We start from the raw sequence: 15,582 nt of genomic DNA on the forward strand, positions 1-15,582 counted from the left end.
TTCTACCACAACCAGAGTGACAAAATCATATTTCTTGATCTTTGGTCCAGATCCACATTGTACCCCCAATATGAGCGCAGTTAAAGTGTGAAAAGCTCCAAAACCAACAACAGTTGTTACTTCCTCCGCTAATTTGCAAGCAAGATCTTGCGGTGTATATAGGCAACAACCATAATATTGCATTATTTTAGAGTCGTTCCTTTAAGTTTTTGGTCTTTGTTATCTCAGAATCCCAAGCCCAATTGGGACTTCAGAATTTCAGCAACACCCAAAAATGAGAGGTCAGCAGTCTGGAATACCCTGAAGAAAAAAAAAAACCCCTTAAACTTACAATAGATGGACCGTATTGTTGAAGGTGAGACCCAAAAAGGGGCTGAGCTAAAAACGCATAAAAACCCTAAGAAACTTGAGAGGGTCATGTACGCAATGATCGTGCTTTGACATCAGCAACATTGTTGACAAGAAATAAAATATTCTTCCCATCCATTTGGGCTGAGTCAACAAAGTATTTTTTCATCATTGACCAAATTGTAAGTGTGCAAAACCAGAAGGTTCCTGAACAATCTCAAGCGATACAGGAAAGATCAAAATTAACGCTTACAATTTTTTACATCAATCTGAAACTTTTTACAACAATCCAATGTTGAATAGTTTTTTATGCTTGATGTTCAATTTTGTATGTTCGGTGGAAGTGAATGCTAAGTTCAAAAAAACCTAAATTTGCCTTTCATTGGCTATCAACATATCAAGGGGTAGTTTCACCAAACCCCCCTCAGTCCCAGAAAGTAGCATCATACACCTGCACGTACAAATTCACTGTACTACTTTGTGTGATGCAAGAATGTGACAGAATTGCTGAGTCACAGGTGCTATCCTCACAATTGGGTGCCTGGGAAGATGCCACGCTAAGCTGTTGATTATCACACGCTTCAAAACTGTAAACTCCCTCCTCACCAACACGCGGCTTTCCTGTGCATGCATTTTATTTATATTTGGTTTCCAGGGGAGGGTGTGAATTTTATTGTCCGTACAGGCGGACAATTGATATGTGCTAAGATGCGGGTGTTGTTGCTAATTACCTTTCTTTGTGGTGGCGCCTGCTGGTATTCGGGAGGCGCGACAGAGCTGTCTCAGGTTGGCCACAATGCATCACCTTGTCACCACAGGCTTTCCACACGTTTTTAATTTGCACAACTTTTGCTTGGTGGGCTTCATTTTTGTTTTGCATTAGAAGTGATATTCTCGCAAGTACAGTTCAGGTGTATAGTTCTTGTTGACATGCAACAAACAAACACTATTCAGGGGGACCAAAAAGTTTCAAAATTAAAAACAGCAAGAAAATGTTCTCAGTAATCATATATAGTGGTGAACTGCGGTTGTGGGATAAGTCAAGCCAACGCTGAATGCCAACTTGGTAAACAATTCCCATATTGACCTGTAGCCATATCGTTTGGGATTGGTTTCACCAACTACATAAAACTGTATGTATTATTTATATTGTCTTAGTCTGTATGATGAAATTGGAAATACGTTGGCAGAAAATGTTTGTTTTCACCTTTACATTAGGCTGGTAAGATTACATTTTCTCCAAATCTTCAGCGCGAGAACGGGAATTATTTTTCGTTTTTGTAAAACACACCAACCCTACACGGACCCTAGAAGAGAACTCCGGTGAAAAATGGGGAAGAACAAGGGAGAAAACTAAATACTTACTAGGTTAAGTCATAGGTTTTGTCATCTTATGCTATTAGCAACCGTGGAATCAATGAATGGTTGATTAGTCGCACTGATGATGACCCCACATGAGACTCGTATCAATCTGTCATCCTCATTTTAGAGCTGCCACACTTGCTTGGTCTTTATATGACTGTTATCCAGTAGTTAATAACTCTTCAACTATGCTATTATTGTCACCCAGACAACTGTCGCATTGGTGAGTTTCCCATGCCAGGAGAACATTTCTTCCCAATTCTTATTGGACACCATAAAAACACGATATACCCCATTATATTTGAAAGCTTGCACATACACTTCGCACATTATTGAGATTTAAAAAAAAAAAAACCTGGCAGGGCCAGAGGTAAGGTCTTAAGCTTGAGTCTAAAATGTTGGGGTCTAAAATGTTAATCGTTGAATCTGGTTGGGCTTTGTTCAGCTAACATCACAGTGTGCTGAGGCATTTTGAGGCCATGAGTAGTTTTAGTCACAAGAGACTGTATTCCTCAAAATAATAGAAGTCACCATATCACAACATGTACTATTCTAAACTCTTGAAATGTCGATTAAAACTATTTCCAGCCTATTTCTATTATCCACCATTTTATGGGCCCAATTTTACCTCTGGCAGAGCACCGAGAAAACATGTGCAATGTGCAGGAAAAAACCCAAAGGGTTACACTTAGACAAATAACAACCCATAAAGCCCCCACACATACACACACACACCACAAATAGCTGATTATTCGATGATGACCCAAAGCGCCGGTCTTTGTTCTTAAACAAAAGCTTTGAATCACTACATCAACAAAGCTACAAAGCTCAGCTCACGTTAAACACGTTCATGATTGATTTCTTATTTCAGACTTGGCACTACCGCAGCAAAAGCCAGCAGAACTCATTTGTGGAACCAAAAAGGGCCTGACCCGCAAACTCGGAAGCATACATTTGTCGAAAATGCACGACTCGGGCCGGACTAAAAAGTCCGGCCGAAAGCCCGATTGGCAAAGACTCCTTCGGGGAATGCATACCCCACATTGTGGCAATGTGCATTTTTTATGAATAATGGTTTACCCTGCAAAGAGCCTGTGATTTCTGGCTGGCTTTGCAGACAAGGGGAGAAAAGGAAAAAAATGGAACGAAGGGCGACGGGGAATAAGTGATGTTGTTGCTAATGATCTTGGCAGCTTCCGCGCCTCTGCCGCTCGTCTTCTGTAGCGACAGGCAATCAAAATGAGCCATGTTGCCCACGGTGTCTCCCTTTCGTGGGATTTGGATAGTCGTCGTCGCCGATTATGAAGTGTTAATACACATCTAGACCACAGGGAAAGTCAGATCGTGCTACCGAGGACTGAGATGGTAGTCCTTTGGAGAGCAGTAACTTATTTGTTTCAGTGAAACAGATCCAGGGACAAGGAAAAATCTAATTTGTTGTTTTAGAGGATTATTTACTGAGGGATTATTTTGAGAAGGAGGTCAATAGGTGAATGCATCCTGGAATTTCATCTTTTTTGTTGTATTGGAGACCATAAACGACAAGCTATGAAAATTATTTAAAGGGGGGGAATATTTAAAAAATGAGCCTCTGTCGCATACATAAATACAAAGAAATAATCTCCTTGCCCCTGAGAAGTTATAAAATTAAAAATATTATGAAAAAAAGATCACCAAAAAATCTTATGTGGCACCACAAATGCAGAAAAAGTTAAAAATAAAATATATGAATTATTTGATACCACATTTTAAAAAAGATTTTCAAAAATGCTTGAAAATAATCCATCATTTTATAGAGGGAAAAAACAATTATATTCCTTAAACCCAAGGGATGTTTAAAAACAATTCATTCATGCCGTTACTGAAACTCAATTCAAATTAATTGCAACTACAAGTTGTCACTAGAGGGCAGCGGAAACGGGATTTGGTTACATTAGTGAGTAACGATCGGAACCAACCCTGAATAATGTTTATATTTTCCCTTTTTCTTTCCTCCTGGCATATTGAAAATATTTGGTCCTCCATTGCAAACAGATTGTGACGCTGCAGAGTTTGAAGTTGTGTTTGCGCCAAACAGCCCTCCGCCTCTGGTGCCAGCAATGATTTAGCGATTCTGTTGTTTTTTTAGGCAGGCCGCCAGAGTCAGCCAAAATTTAGAGTGTTTACAATAGTTGAGGTTCTGGATTGATTGTTTCAAGAAGAGGAACGTCTTTGAGAGGAGTTGTTACACAGAATTGGTTTGAAGTCTACCCAGGGGATTTTGTGACTTTCGCACTGGGAAATTAGAGAGTCTTATTTCAACAAAAACTCACTTCCAAAATTAAATCCGCAATTGTACACTTTGTTTCCACATCTGAAGCCTGGATTGCACGGCCCAAAAAGTAATGAAAAGTTCTTGGTCTGTTGTAGAGGTAAGATCGGGCCAAAAAAAAGCACCCGAGCCCGACGCAGGCCCGAGGGGTATTAAACCCGACCCGGACCGAGCCCGACTAATTAACTGGATTTGCTGGCCCGGCCCGAAAGGGGCCCGAAATTACATATTTTATTTATAAGGAGGGGTGATTTATGATAACAAATTAAACTCTGCCTTTTGTTACAACATCTAGGCCTAAGTTAAATAAAACTGTATAAACATTTACATCTTTTATATTTCTGTGTCTGCACTGCAGATGTTACATTAAGCGACAATCTGTCATTGACGGTTTTTTTTTTTTGAGGTAGCGAAAACATTTAAGGGCGTCCGACGACTCATTGGGCCATAATCCACAGCAGCAGTAGTAGTACGTCCTTAAGATTTTAGCGCAGCACTTTCATTGGGGGTGTTGACGTGTTGTGCCCTTTTCCGACTCCTATGCAAATCCCCCCCCCCCCCTGATCGTATTCTATATAAAACGCTTATTAAAACAATAAAGCGAGCTAATTATAATAATTGGGAGATCCTAGTCTATATAACGCGTTTATTTAAACAATAAAGCGTGATTTTATTCTGCAAATTGCGTTTTTTAACGCGGATGAAAATGTCACCAACGTCAATGTACGCTTCCGACAAAAGCGATCGTATTCTATATAAAACGCTTATTAAAACAATAAAGCGAGCTAATTATAACAATTGGGAGATCCTAGTCTATATAACGCGTTTATTTAAACAATAAAGCGCGATCGTATTCTACAAATTGCGTTTTTTAACGCGGATAAAAATGTCACCAACGTCAATGTACGCTTCCGACAAAAGCGATCGTATTCTATATAATACGCTTTAAAACAAAATAAAGCGAGCTTAACTTCTTGTTGGTCCGACTCCATATCGGGGGATACCAGGCCAAAATCACGCGAATTTGCGGAGGGGAAGATTATTAAGAGGACAGCATTCACGTCACGTCACGTGCACAGAGCATGCTCTGGCTCCGTTAAAAGCAATTACAGCTCCTTCTCCGTTTTATCCAAATTATTTATTTTATAACAAGTATTCCTTGGTCTAGTATCCATACATAGTTTAAGTATATATTTTTAATGAACATATATTTATAATTATTAATTAATTTAAAAAAAAAAAAAAAAAAAAAAAAAGCAGGACCGAACCCGACCCGACCCGACCGTATGACTGACATTTCAGGCCCGACCCGGCCCGAAATTGCCTCGGGTTTGGGTTCGGGTTCGGGCTCGGGCCATAAATCTTAGGTCTAGTCTGTTGGCACATCAATTTGCTCATTTTGATTAATTTCATTTTACTTTTTCTTCAAGTATTTCCTTTATTTTTTGTGTTATACAAAAAACAACAAAACTGGAGGGATACTCATGTCAGAGTAAGAAAGCGATTTAGAGAGCATCTGGCTAGCTACACACAAGCATCAGATAACCACAACTTCAGCAATGATTAAAATACAACCATCTCAAATGTGGCAATCCCACAAGTTGTAGCTCCAGGTTGATATTGCAGCGTTTCGAGGTTGCCCTTTTTTTTCAAGGATTAATAGTTCCAGTCTGTTATTTGAGTGATTGTCTGGAGTGATTAGTCTGGATTTTTATCGTGTACGGGAATTTACTGAGGCTGTGTCGGAAGGAAACGCTAACAGCTAGGCTAACAACTGTTAAACCGCCACTGCCAAAAGTGGCTAGTCACCAACGCCGGATCTGTTACTCATGAAACGGACAACTTGAATCTACCACTCAGGGAAAACTGCTACATTTGTGACTCTTGTATTTTAATCATCACAAATACCCTGCAGTTACCCTAGGCTAGCATGTAGCTTGCCAGAAACTCCCTAAATAGCTTTCTTACACTGAATGGAGTAGCCCTCCGATTGCATAATGACAATAAAGACTATTAATTTAACTGCTATTCTGTTTTAATTTGTAGATCTATAGTTATTGTTACAGTTGCACACTCTCAGTCCAGAAGGACATCAACCAGAGATAGGTTTGCATGTCACTATGTTTAAGATCTCTCCAAAAACAAAACAAGCACAGAAAATGCACTTGTCTTGTAAAATCGAAAATTGCATCGAAATTGCAATACTGATCTGAAAAATCGCAATAGGTTTTTTCCAAAATGGTGCAGCTCCACTAGCCAGGCTAGGCAATGGGTGGCTTGTGAGTGATGTTTGCCTTGCCGGATTTCCCTCCTGACGCCATCTCAGTTGATTCCCAGACACGATAACAATCCACAGCGCACCCGCTGGTGATCACCATTTCTTTGTGCTCTTTTGACTTTCTTCAGAGTCCGATTTAATTGATGAATTTGTTTTCAATGTAACGAGCTGCTAAAGCGACTAGCTGTCCCGTTTCTTTTGGGTGGCCAGTTGTGCGCCCGCCCACGCCAGAGTGACTGACAGCATACACCAGCCTATCATTCGTGCACACAGACAGTAACGCCGACCCAATACGTCTTTAAGAATGTCTTTTGTTACGTTTATCCTAGAATGCCACCTCTAATCTCGTTAACAATGTTCACTATGTTGTTATCAATGGCAAAAAAAGACAATTCAAATTCTCTTAATTCACCACTAGATTTAAGCAACTCCCACACACCGTACAAACTTGGAGATGTTTTGATTCCATGCAATTCCGCATCCAATTAGTATCTGCCTCTCCAATTTGGTTTCCTCATTCTTCAAAAATTACAAGCTATCCGTGGCTTATTTTTCCCTTCTGCCATTTAAATAAAGTCCCGTGAAGAAAACACTAGGATCCCTGTAGTGAAATTTACCTCGGTGGACTTTTTCGCAATTTTTGTGCCTCATGATTACTTTTATCTTCCTTTTGCTTTGTTTTTCAATCAGTGTGACAAAAGTAAAGAATGCAAGCTCCGGGGAAAATAACGAACAGAAGTGCTGTTAAAAATGAGCTGCGTTTAAAAAGTAGTTTATGGTTATGACTTAAGGGAACGACGCTTTGCAGCAGCTATTCGGGATCGCCAAGTGTGAGCAGTAACTTTGTGAAATTTTAGTGTCTTTTTCAAGTACTCACGTTGATGGAAATTGGAGGCGACATTCATGGTCTGAACTACACAGTCAGTGAGTCCATTTTGGATTTTTTGGTAAATTTCTGACACATGTTTTTAGGGCATCTCTCGCAGCTTCTCACCTTTAGATGATATCCATACAGAAAATGTTTTGATATATTCAAAGCATCTGAAACTAATATTTTCCCTGCATGTCTCATTCTCACTGAGCGCGTCTATGTAAAATGAAAATTCTTTACATATTTGTATTTGCCTTTGTACTGACTGTCCATAGCTACAATTTGTTTGTGAATAACTTGTGCAGTCTATAAGGAATTGAGCATAAAAGGACCTCATATACTGGAGGTTTTCCCTGGGCGACACAATTTATTGCACACGAATGCACAGTTGACCGCGAGAACTTTACGGTCAAACAGCCCGAAGGCCCTCTGAGACCTCTCTTGGGTAACGTCTCCCTTGCATCAGTTTGTGTGTTTGTGGCTCAGAAGAATTGCATTAACATTAGACAGATGTGTTTTTGTGGGGGTTTCCACTGGGTATTAAATATTAATGCATTTATGACACAAAAACATACATTAGACTCAGAAGTGTTTTTAAAAGATATTTGTGGAACCGTTGACTAGCTTGACACCTTCAACTGGGTCAGTTTGAGTTTATGTTACCGGAAGCCTTGATAACCAATCTCGGGGAGAAGGGTAAGACCTTAAGTGTCAGATGAGTGACTAAGGAATCTGGTTAGGATGCCTCCTGGATGCTTCACTCATCAAAATTGCCAGTACTGGAAGGAGCCCCCTGCAAGCCCCCACAGAAGTGCTTGATGAAGTGTCCAGGGTAAAGGAAGTCTTTGTTGAACCAAATTATAGATAATAATGTCACATTAGATCTCAAGTTTTAAAGTCATGCAGAAGCAGGGGTTTAAAAACCCTAGCTGAATTTGGAAATTTGACTCAAAAGGGACATGGCCACTTATTCAACCCTTACATCACTGTAATTACTTGATCAATAGTCACAAAACAAGTATTGGAAGAAATTCGACAAATATGCATTTAACAGAATGCTGACTGGATTAGTAACATTTGTTGGAATTGACCTTGAAATCAATCACATACATGTAACTTTTTTTAAAGTTTTACCAATAGTATACGTAGTATTAGTATTACAAACAAAATACGTCTATTTAGTGAAAACTGAGATATACCTCACTTTTTTAACCCTAAATGCCAGTCATTAAAATTGGATTTAAACGTCTTTGTACTCTTTCTGTAACTTCAAAAATACTGAATGTGCATTAGGCGATTAAAGACTTTTATTTGCATTAGGCCAAACATGAAGTGCAGATGAACATGCTTGAGTGGAGCCATTGGATCAATTTCAAGGGGACTGGCACAAAGTTATGCGTACAAAGCGGTGCATTCACACTCCTGTTGACGATACTCCTCAAAGTCCACTCATGCACGTTGGAGGACAAGCTGCACCTCCGCGGGCCCTGACCCACGCCAGCCCCCGGTAGGCCCCGAGCCGGTGTGTTCAGCTCAGTCAGCCTTCTACGGCTCATTACAGCGGACCGCTGCCAAGGACCTCGGGAAGCTGTGTTTATCGCCGGAAGATTGAAACAGATTGAATATGTAAAGCAAGTGGCAAGTGGAATCCCATCTCATTGATTGCTTTAGACCAGCTGAGAATCTACGATTGATTCTAACAGTTGTTGGAGGGGGGCAAGTAGTGCTTGGGTGTGAATGTGGGGGCTCTAATTCAAATCAGACAAATCCACTGTTCTAACAACCCCCTAAAGTGGATCATTACAGGGCATGGCTGTAAGGTGTTTGCAAGTGCACCTTGTGGGGGGTGGTTTCTGCGAGGAGGATTCTACATTTTAATCAATGACACCTCAAAAAGGTGGCCTGAATTTCCTCTCGTCAGCCACTTTATCAAGCTCTTCCAAAAGGGTACCAAAGGGTTTCCAAAACCTGCTAAGACAGTCTTTACAGTGTCCCCTAGTTTGTCTCCAAGAGGAGCAGCTTTAGCAAGAATGTCCAGACTTCCCTCTCCAGAACCAATTTGTCAAGCTCTTCTGGAGGCATCCAAAGGGGTTTCAAGGCCACTTGAAAAAGATAGTCTTTCCTGTATTTCTGGACTCATCCTGAGGGGGTAGCGGCTTCGTCGAGTCATTTTCTCGGTTCCTAAAACTGTTGCCAGGCTACCCTCTACAGTGTGTCCTAGGTGACCTGCCAGTGGGGAAATCACTAGAACCCTTCCAAAGTGTTGTCTAGATATTCCCAACCATATGCACCAGCCACCTCAGCTGGTTCTCATCAGCAGCAAATTGACATAGACATCCTGCCCCAAAAAATATTTTAACCTTATTTTGAAAGGAGTGCTTGCTTGACCTTATTCTTTAAGTCACAGCTCATGGGTCTAGGTTACAGTAGAAAAGTACATCATCCTGGAAATTAAGATCTTCACAGGTGAACGAGACCCCAAAATACACAAACTATATTTGGAACGGGTTCCCTGATCTTAAGAGGGCACACATTCTGTTCAGACTGAGGACCAGCCACTGTAAACAACAAATGCTAAAATCCTCCCCAAAAAAACTTACTCCAAAAGTGCCTGAAAGTTTTTGCGCAATCAAAGACAAACTCAAGGAGACAAAAAGTGCTCTCAGTGAACCAATCGTCTGCATTGCCTTTGGGGCGCTCAGACTGAAATCATTACAGTCGCTTGTCGGGGAATTCCGGGAAAAGAAAGTGACTTTGACATTGATTTCATATATTTATGCCGTTATTCAAATTTTTGTAAAAGGCAGCCGACCTGAGAAATATCGTGTTCTTGCACACGAACAAGTATAGATGCACAAGTGCAATGAAGGCTTGTCAGTCTTAGCGATTGTTCTCTTTTTCATGGCTCTGCAAACAGTGAATAGATTATATCATGGCACAAATAACAGAATGTTGATTACAATTCTTACATTTTTTTAAAGATGGATAAATAGATGAATGGGTTTTTCCTCCATGAGTAAAATTCACTCGTCCTACTTCTTGAACGAAGAAGCAAACGATTCCCTCAAATGTTCTGACACAGTCAACAACAACGCAAGGCGATTAATTAGAAATTTGTCTCAATGAGAGGAGGTTGGGGAAGCAGGCAGCTCTGCTGGCCTAATTAGAGGAGTTTAATTTTGCACAAACACACGTGACTCAAACCTTGAACATGCTTTGGGGTGGGTGATGAGGGAGGAAAGAGATGGTAGTACTCAATCATGTCTTTGTCACAAAGGACCTCAAAAAAGATACCTCACGCTGTGGAGTTGAAACAAATTCACTACCCAAAATGTTTTAAAACAGCCTGGCAGTTGGGTACAAGAGCAGTGGTTATTTTTTTTGTTGAGTGTATATAGTGAAATATTTCTTCAGCCAAGTACCCTTGAATCTTTTGGGTTAATTTCCAAATACAATCTGACAACCCCCCTTAAATATAAATTATGACGAAACATGTTTGTACACTCTTAAGTTCAGGTAGAAAATTGAGGACAAAAATAGTAAAATAAATAAAATAGTAAATAATAATTTTTCCGAGTAAAAAATAATTAAAATAATTTTACCAGTTTTTTTTAAAAAGGTAATGCTTAAAGATTGGCCTAAATGTAATTATAGCTTATATTTGGGCAATCCCCATTCACAGATTCCCCTTACCCTATTTAAAATACGATTCAACTCTTAACTGTAAAACCAGGTCTTGATCAACGGACCCAAAAATCGGTCGCCAGATTTAAAGTAAAGTTGCAATATATCAATCTTTTTTTTAATTGTCTATTCCTGGACAGGGTTTGGTGGTCTAATAATGACAAGTCCTTTTTTTTTTTAAATTTATTTGTGTCTCTTTAATATATATTTTTTTATTGTCAACGGCTGTTTTTGGACACCATATTGACCACGTAAAAGGGCCAATGTTAAGAGGCCAACGTTAAAAAGATTGTAACTGTTATTGACAAAAGCATTATGGAAAATAAAGGAAGAAGATTGTGCTTTTCCTAGCCAACTGTGCCGTCACTGTGATAGTAAAACTTAATTGTTTTTGTAATAAAATGAGAAAAATAATACCTAAAAGAGCAAACTTGTCTAGGCAGAATAGCAGATTGTTTTGCTCATCTTACATATGTTATATCTCAATATTTTAAAAAATGAAATTAGAACAATAATCTATCCGTCATCCATATATTAATGGACTCAAAAGACTTTAAATCACACTAGTTTTTTGGCCAATGGAACAGGGACTTTTTTCACTGGGCAAAACCCCAAAATATCTTACCCTTTGCATAAAATGTTACTTATTGAATCTTATATTACTTTATTTTCAAACTTGTTTTTATTAAGTAAATTTATAAGATAATTTAGATAATTTTTTACATTTTTCACATATGTTTTTTTTATTTTACTTCTTATTTTTTATTATCTACCATTTGCTATTATGTGTTTTTACTTAAGGTATATTACTATAGAAAAATTATGATTTAAAGCAGGTGTCTCAAAATGGCAGCAAGGGTAAATAGCATTTGTATTTCGGTTTCAATGTACAGTATAATAGAGTATTATTAAATATGTAAAATAGGTTTTTACTTTGCGGATTAAGACTACCGCAGGTCCTTTTTGAACACAACCCCCGCGAAAAACGAGGGATTACTGTACTTGTTCACACCATGTTAAAAACAAAGTCTGATAAGCAAAAAGCCCCCTAACCCAGTTGATAATCTTTGCTTTAAAAAGAACGTTCTGTTAGAACAAAACGGTCAGATCTCACTTTGTAATTTGTTTGCCTGCAGGAGCGGAGAAACTGTGCTGTACGTCATGCAGCAGCCAATTCAATCGTCGGATTAGCGCTTGAGTAATGCCGACTAGTTCTGATTTAGTTGTGTGTGTGGGCTCCGCGATGGATGGCAGTGTGGGTGGGGTATGATTGGTGTGTGTGGGTGATGCAGGCGGTGGCAGGGGCTGGCTGTCTAAAATAAAACAATGGCGTCTGCACTTGCTTTTTACGGGCAGGACCGAGCGTTTCTTCTTTCTGCGTATGTGGCGGGACACAAACAGAAGGATTTGATTTGGATAAAACGAGGATTACACATCTATTTTCGCATCTTTTGTCCACTCAAATGCTTTGCAACCAAATAAAAAAGTCACTCGAGTGGTGGAGCGTACGGGATGAAAAATATGACAACAACAAAAAATAAAAAACAGCTTTGACTGAGATAATTCAAGGGAAAAAAATATCACAAATGTATCTTAGATTTCCAGTGAAACCACAGAAATGTTAGTAGTCCTCAGAGCACCTGTTTTGCATCCTTCAAAAACCCCTTTGAGGGGTCGGTTTCCATAGAAACAAGGACTGGAGTGTGTATAGTTATGTGGAAAAAAAATGTTGGTATCCCTCTGTTATACAAAGAAAAACCTGCAATGGTCACACACCTTACTTGAACCAGGCAGAAATGAGACAATAACTGATAGAAAATTTGGAAAAAGTATTTCAGTTACTAAAATGATTACCTTCTCTTAAAAAAGTCAATTAAATTGTGTTACTGATTACTTTGTTTTAAACATTATTACGCTATATTAAAAGTGGCTTTCATTTTACAGCGGCTGAGAACATCGCCTCAACAAAAATTTGGAATTGGTAGAGCATTTTCAACCCAAACAATAAAAATAAACCTATTTTTTGAGGTCCTGTAAAATTAATGCTACATATAAAAATACAAAACGAATAATTCATTATAAATCTGATGACACTGTAATAAATAGATTGAGAACTAAATATTTAAAATGACCTATAGCCACCAAAGTCAAAGAAACACTCTAAAATTATGAATACAATTTATGCATCAAAATATTTATTACAAGCACATTTTAATATTGAAGATAATATCTGCTCATTTTTCCAAAATTGATAATAAAAACACCGACCATGTGTTCCATTCATGTCCAATTATATAAGGGTTCTGGAAAAATGTTCAGGTCTGGCTTAATCCTGTCATCTCCACTTTTCCTACCAACTTGACCAGAGATATCACATTTGGACATATTTTACTGGACAAGAATGACAAAAATGCAACAAATATTATCTTTTGTACAACAGAATATTTCATCCACACAAAAAATATCATAAGTGTAAACCTGTTTTTCAGAATTTTGTCAGTGAATTTGTTTTTTGATAGAATCTTTGAATTGGATGAACACTCCCAGTGTCTAAGATTCGATCTGCAACCTCAGTGGAACTGTTTAAATCTAGACTTAAAACACACTTCTATTCTATAGCATATAAATAACCTATATTTTATGTTGACAATATCTGTGTATTATTTGTTATTGCAACATTCGTTGCAGCCTGATCATCCTAGAAGGGGGATTACCTCATCTGCGGTCCCTTTTCAAAGTTTCTTCATTTACCTCATGTTAAGGTTTTGAGTTTTCTCTTGCCCTCATGTAGGTTTTAGATCAGGGCTATAAAAATAAACATGACTTGACTAAGAGATTTATTATATACTTAAGAACCCCCCTTTAGTTTTGTTTCAAGCAGGTCTTCATTCTTATTTCATTCATTTATTTATTTATTTATCTGTATTCATACAGCAGCTTATGTTCTCTTGAAAATGTTTACGCTGTATTGTTTGTTTTTTAAGTTTTCCATGTCAGTTTTTATTTGTGTTTGCACAGTTCAATAAAAAAAGTAAAAAAAAAATACTAATAGGAAAATTATTCCTATTAGTATTTGATGTGATAGGAGATAAAACACAAAATAATTAAATAAAGGAATGAAAATAACAAGTACAGAAAGTAATGTTCAAAAGATTTAAGCACAAAATAAAGACAATGTTTGTAAAAACAATGTAGTGGAATATTGGAACAATATATATATGTAGATTATTAGTGCAAACATTAGGTAATAAACCATTTAAAAATATATTTTCTGAACAGCTAACAGCTGCTTCACGCAAACTAACTTCGTTCTGTGACTCCAAATGTGTGATTTTTTTCGACGTACTGTTATTTTTAACTTGACAGCACTTTATCGTCAGCACATTTTATGTCGTCCACCTTAAATGAACTTAAAATGAATTTTAAAAATAATTACCGTACAAATTGCAGATTATCGTCCTACCTCCATTGTGAATTTGACTCGACGTCACCTTCCGGGGCTCAAAAGTTAATTAGATGACGTTATCCCACAATGCTTTGCGGACAGTTTAGGATGAAAATATTATTTGCAGTTGTCCACGATGGAGGGTATCCCCATAAATAAATTATTTCTTATAATTTCCTGTTTAAAAAAAACAGTTAAAAGGCAAAACAAAACTACAGTAATACAATTTTGAAGCAAACTGAAGTGTTGTACACGTGAGTCACGGTACAGTATTGGAAACACGAAATAGCTCGACGTAAAAACTTGACCATTTTGTAATACTGTACAGTAATAATTTTAAAAAAAAATGCCAATGTATAGGAAAACAATGGATATTTATATTTTATTAATGTACCCTTATTTGGGAAATATGTTTCTGCTAATCCCACTGCACTGTTTTTCATTGCAATTTTCTGATGCATTAATGTTAAATTTAAACTTTAGTAGACACTCAAAATAAGGCGAGAATACAATGGATTTTGATTTTCAACAAGAAAGACTAGATGTTTGCTTTCAGATAAGAGAATTCTGTCCCTTCCGAAAGATTTCCTATGTACCACCTCATTTTATAAAATATTCAAGGTAACTGAAAACAGATAAGAACTAAAGGGTGTGGGTATCAAAGAGCAGCAACATAATTGACCAATAGCGACAATGGCGTAAGAGTCAAATTAATAAAATGACAACCCTATAAAAATCTGCTTTGCATCTGTCTAATAGTAAAAACAGAATAAACTAACTACTTTAGCTAGTCTACAAAAGCTACCTCGTAAATATTTGCTAATTCATCCATTTGATTTTATCTTTATCTTTTATTTCCTCAGTGGAAATGTTTAAATCTAAGCTTAAAACACACTTCTATTCGATAGCATATGAATAACCTATATTTTATGTCGACAATATCTGTGTATTATTTGCCCTCATGTAGATTTTAGATCAGGGGATGTGTCATAATAGTCTGTGGTTTGCAATAATCTGTGGTCTGTGCAGCCCTTTGAGACTCTTTGTGATTAAGGGCTATACAAATAAACATCACTTGACTTGACTTGACTTTACTTCTTCTTTGAAGTCTTTTATCTACATGTTTATACTGGAGCGCCACATCTTATCTTGTTGTAAACTGTGTTCACTAAGTTGTGATCAATAACAATAAAGACAATTCAAATTCTATAGTAAAGCATTACCCACATTGTCATGCATATGCAGTATCCAAGTGTGCATTGAAAGCATAAACGCAGTCCAGT

General features: G+C 37.8%; 1 long non-coding RNA gene across 1 annotated transcript in view; it reads right to left on the bottom strand.

Annotated features, from left to right (window-relative positions):
• Positions 1-14,361, bottom strand: part of LOC148347455 (uncharacterized) — a 46,821-nt gene extending 32,460 nt beyond the window's left edge. Inside the window, exon 1 of the long non-coding RNA XR_015847946.1 lies at positions 14,291-14,361. This is a non-coding gene — a long non-coding RNA (uncharacterized LOC148347455). The remainder of the gene's footprint in view (positions 1-14,290) is intronic.
• Positions 14,362-15,582: the final 1,221 nt, after the last annotated feature.

Source organism: Urocampus carinirostris, chromosome 19, assembly GCF_059441175.1.
Source record: "Urocampus carinirostris isolate Australia breed hairy pipefish chromosome 19, RoL_Ucar_1.0, whole genome shotgun sequence".
Classification (NCBI taxonomy): Eukaryota; Metazoa; Chordata; class Actinopteri; order Syngnathiformes; family Syngnathidae; genus Urocampus; species Urocampus carinirostris.